General features: G+C 36.3%; 1 pseudogene; it reads right to left on the bottom strand.

Moving 5' to 3' along the window:
- Nucleotides 1-1,139: 1,139 nt before the first annotated feature.
- LOC125135924 (olfactory receptor 4K15-like) lies at nucleotides 1,140-2,152 on the bottom strand (annotated as a pseudogene).
- Between the last annotated feature and the right edge of the window lie 3,292 nt (nucleotides 2,153-5,444).

The raw sequence follows: 5,444 nt of genomic DNA, 5'->3' as shown, positions 1-5,444 counted from the left end.
CAATATAAAAACAAGATGTTAACTAAGTAAAAAGTGCATGTAGAAAAATAATAGTTTGTGTCAGGTTGTTATGAAAAGCTACCATATCTGAGAAGGTAGAAATGATGGAGACCTGGGAAGGAAAGAGTATTTTATCTAAGATGCTAGCTCTCATCATTGTGCCTACAAGTGGTAGGGTATTGTAATACACCCCTGAAATTCCCCAGATTATTTCAACAATATTAAATGGAAATTAACATAACCAAGTACAGATTATACTGATGAATAAGTTTATTCCATGAGTTGTTTTCCATAAATAACGTATATTAAGCAGCCACCTTGAATAAAGATTTGTGAAAGTGTTGATTATAAATACCTTCTGCTGGATAACCATGCCATTTTATATCTCATAAATTAACAACAATCAGGAGTTCCTGTCAAGGCACAGAGGAAACAAATCTGACTAGGAACCATGAGGTTGTGGGTTCAATCCCTGGCCTTGCTCAGTGGGTTAAGGACCTGGTGTTGCAGTGAGCTGTGGTGTACGTTGCAGATCTGGCTCAGATCTGGCATTGCTATGGCTCTCGCATAGGTTGGCAGGCACAGCTGCAATTAGACCCCTAGCCTGGGAACCTCCATATGCCGTGGATGTGGCCCTAAAATGACAAAAGACAAAAAATAAAATAAGTAAATTAATAACAATCATAGAATAGCTCCTTATGTGCTGTCAGTTACATAGTACAGTGAGAAATACATTCTTACCTAGGTATATGATACATTAGGTATGTAAATAGTTATATTATTTCTATGACATAGAGATATATCCATACGTATTATTACTCCCAAACTGGCATCTGAGCAATACTGTTTTGAGAGGGGAGGGGTACAATTTAATTACCACTTATAAGTAAGTTTCTTTCTCAGTGTTTGTGAAGCCTGAATCTTTAAAAGTTTTGAATACAAAATAGGAAATAAAAAAGAAAGAAAAGCACCCATTGGAGGGAAAAATATGAAGATCAGTAAAATTCATTCATTTTTGTCATTGTTATTCTTCAATTCAAGCTAATCCCTCTCACTGGTCAAAATTATTTGCTTTAACATCACAGACTTCATTTGTAAATATCTAGAATTAAAACTATAGTGGTAATAGTCCTATAAATTTACTTCATTTCTAGGGAAAGGATATTTCTTAAAGCTGCAGAAACCTGGCCAGACTTCAGATACCGACTCTTCAGTTTTGCCATAGCTGCCTTCATTTCTTTGTTCCTTAGAGTGTAGATAACAGGGTTTAAAATGGGAGTAAAGATGGTGTAGAACACAGCAAGGACTTTGTCAACCGAATAACCACTGAAGGGCCACACATAGATGAAGATGCATGGGCCAAAGAAGAGTGTGACCACGGTGATATGAGCAGTCAGTGTGGAGCGGGCCTTCGCCATGCTAGCAGAGGAGCGGTTCCTAACTGTGATGAGTATCACAGTGAAGGAGACAACCAACAGGAGGAAGGAACTCAAAGAAAGAAAGCCACTGTCTGCAACTAGTAGGCTGATAACCTAAGTGTCTGTGCAGGCCAGCTTGGTCACTAGAGGGAGGTCACAGAAAAAACTGTCCACTTGATTAGGACCACAGAAAGGCAAGTTCACAGTAAATGCCAGCTGGCTGGTAGTATGGATGAGGCCCACACCCCATGGAATGAGGACCAGAGTAATACACACACGCGGCTCATGATTGTCATATAGTGGAGAGGTTTGCATATAGCAACATAACGGTCATAGGCCATGGATACAAGGATCACCATTTCACCACCAGCAAATAGATGAACAGAGAAAATCTGGGCCAGGCAGGCATCAAAAGAAATAGTCTTGCGCTCAGCCAGGAAGTCTGCAATCATTTTGGGGGTAGCAAAGGAGGCAACACATATGTCTATAAAAGAGAGGTTTGCAAGCAGAAAGTACATGGGAGTGTGAAGGCGGGAATCTGAGGTGACAGTGAGGATGATGAGAAAGTTGCCCAGCAGAATGGCCAGGTAGAGTAGTGAAAATATGAAAAGCAAGAAAGGTTGGAGCTCCTGGGAGCCAGAGAGTCCCAGCAGCACAAATTCTGTCACCCGAGAATGATTTGTCTCATTCATTGACTTTGAAAGGAACTTCTCTTCAGTTACCTATGTAGGAGAGAAACAGCTATCAATGAACTGAGTATGAGTTTGATTTCCTAATTCCACTTCATACCCTAAGGATTCTAATATCTATTTACATTTGTGTCTAAGTTTTCATACACCATCACAAATCACATAGACAGCATAGCGATGCTATTGAAGAAGGATAAAGGAGAGAATTGTCAAGGAGATAGTCAACCAACTGGCATATCCAATTACATGAATTCAAGGTTGTCATCAACTAATTAAAAATGAAATTGAATATCTGATTTTTTTCTTTGGCACTGTAGAAATCCAATCTAATAATTTACAGAGCCAATATTTAAATCAATAAATGGTATACATTCTTTTTGAACTGCTAAAACAAAGGAAGATGATTTCACAAATTTAATGCTGACCAAAATAATTAGACACAAAGTGGTGTATACTGTACAAACCTGTTTAAATATATGTGAAACTGTTTTATAAGGTTGAAAAAGCTCCAATAGTGGTTATCCTTGAAGAGAAATAGGGACAGGAAGGGGCTTCTTAAGCGCTATTAATGTTCTGTGTTTTGATGTGGTTGATAGTTACCTAGGTGTGTTCACTTTGTGAAAATCTATGTATCTATGTGGGTATTTCTGCTCTGTGCACTTTCGTGTGTATGTCATATTTATAAGAGTTAAAACAGGGAAGAAAGAGATAGTATTATGTTATGTGAGAGAGCCCATAGGAGAAATCATTGCTTGAGTAAATAGACCTTATTCTTTCTCTATTGAGTTACAAATTACATCAGCTAAAATACAAAACCATAGCAAAACTTAAAGGTCCAAAGTTGGAAGTCTTCCTAGAGCTATGATTCAGCTCTTCATGGAGTTCCATTATGCAAAGGAATCTAGTACATTAGTTCATTTCAATTATTCCTGAAGATATGAAGCTTCTTTAAACTCAGCCATTGATGTTAGTAATGTGAACATATTATTGAATTATGATTGATATTTTATTTGATTTGAGGGACTTTTAAAAGTATAGTTACATTACACAAGGTTATGCATAGTAAGGAATTTGTACCAGAGGAAAAATATCTTTTCTATTCAGTCATCTTACATTCTGTTTTCTCAGAACTTTACCTCTTTTATGCTATTTTTATTTTGTAAGCTATCTATAACTAGAAAATTTGTGTAATGAAAGGTAGTGAAGGATCTTCTTTTGAAGAATCTCACATATAAGTCAGATCTTGGGAGAGAGTGTGTTTTATTTTACTGACTCTCTACTCATCTGCTATTTTTTTATTTCATTATCTTCCTGGATAATAATTTAAAATTGCTTAGCATATCTTTGAGTTTCACTGGAAAAGTTTACACATAAAAACAGAGCATGTGATGAATACTTTAACTCCTATGAACCAATTTCAGGGACTCACCCTTATATTTTGAATCTCCAATTCTCTAGAAAAGCTACATATATTCAGATATTATGTCAAAATATATGACTCCAGGATTTTCAGAAGCTATAACAAGTGAAGTTTGAAGTCAGAGTAGGCTGCAGGTAAAATCATACACCAAGATGAGTTTGTATTTGAAGGACCATTGCATTCTTTTTGGCACTGTTCTCCCCTTCTCATGATTTCTCAGGAAACTCTGGTTAGCAAGTTAAGTCTGGGAGCCCACGTTGGCTTTTCCTCCCTGAGAAACACCCTTACTCTTAGACCCCTTGATATAAATATTTCATTGAATCCCTAACTACAGGGAAGGAATTAATATCTAACAAAATCAGCTCGTAGGGTTCATATGTGCCCTATCAGAAAAAGCAAAGCTTTAAGCATAGGAATCCTTAAGCACAGGTTTCCCAAGAACACCTTTTGGTGCCAGAACAGAAAGGGGCAGCAGGAGGCATTTGTGAGCAGAGAAGACTTTGTGGTATTTTTAGAATGAACTGTATTATGTGAGACAGTGATCATAAGAATCATCTGCCCAATGAGTGTTCTGAAAACTTTAATTCTTCCATTGTCATTGCTCCCTGTGGTGCCCAGAAAAAAAAAAAAAAAGAAGGACTCTGCTTTCAGGGAGCAAAACATGGTCAAATCAATTCAATCAAGAATCTGAGTTTTTTAATACAGACCATCATCATGGTGAGCAACAGAAACTTAAATTACTTTAAATATAAATCCTTTACTTCTAATATATGTGCATTCTTTTTTATTTCATTTATTCTAAAAGTTTGTAAGTGATAGAGCATTTAGGTTTATAATTTGCCTCCCCAAAGATCATTTATTAATATTCATAATCCCTTGTTCATTTAGAGAAGTTGATGAATTCTCATTTCCCTTCATTCCCTAGCATATTTCTTTTTAGATTAAATGTGCTATCTTTTTATCTCAGGTAAGACTACTTATTGTAGTGGAAACATAAATTTTATTATCATAAAAAATTTATGTTAAATCACAGTTGCCCTCAGGTAGCTGTATGACACTGAGTAGGTAGCCTTTCAGGGTTCATTATCCTCAAATATCAAATGTTGAAGATGATATTACTCTCAAAGAGATACTCAAAATAGTTCTTAAACAATCATGTAGATGACAGCTTTAATTATGATGACTATCAATTAAATGTGCTTAATAATATATTGTTTCAGATCAGAATAAGCAGTTATTTCCCAATTATTTACTGGCCAAGGATAGTGTTATCTGACTCATGCAAGAATGAGTTTCTAATTAGTAAATGTTTTCATGTAAAGATAAATTTTTCATTTCTTATAATATTTAATGCATGCATATAGGATTGTACTTGGTGACCCGCAGTTCCCTCCTATTTGAAATTCTATCAATAATCTTCCCCCAGTACTTCTATCTCAGGAATTACGACCAGTAGATGCAGTGAGAGAATTAAGAGTATAGTTTACAGAAGTCACCAAACACTTCCAGTTCAAAGACATAACTTTCATAAGCTTCCCAACATTTCCACTGCCTTTACCTTCTCTGTCTAAATCCAGTTCAGAGATATAACAGTCTCTGTGGAGACAAATGCTTGTGTGTTGTCTACAGAAGGATACTGACAAAATGCTTTCACTTACCTAAGATGAAAGGGAAAGTGTAGAGATATAATCTATAGTCATTAATGGTTGGGAAAAATTTAGTTGTTGCTTCTACATCTCCTAAGAAAACAGGCCTGGCTCTGAAGAGATGAATTGTGAAGTTTCCTTTTAAATAAGAAAGAAAGAAATTCAGGGTATCTGTGCCAGAGTGGACTGTCTTAAAAGAGGTGAGATAGGGCTGGATGCTCTGTCCCAGTGCAGATCTTAAGTAGCCGGGGGAGCCCAAGCAGTCAGGAAT

This window comes from Phacochoerus africanus, chromosome 9 (assembly GCF_016906955.1).
Source record: "Phacochoerus africanus isolate WHEZ1 chromosome 9, ROS_Pafr_v1, whole genome shotgun sequence".
Taxonomy (NCBI): Eukaryota; Metazoa; Chordata; class Mammalia; order Artiodactyla; family Suidae; genus Phacochoerus; species Phacochoerus africanus.
This window is presented reverse-complemented; position numbering and strand designations above follow the sequence as displayed.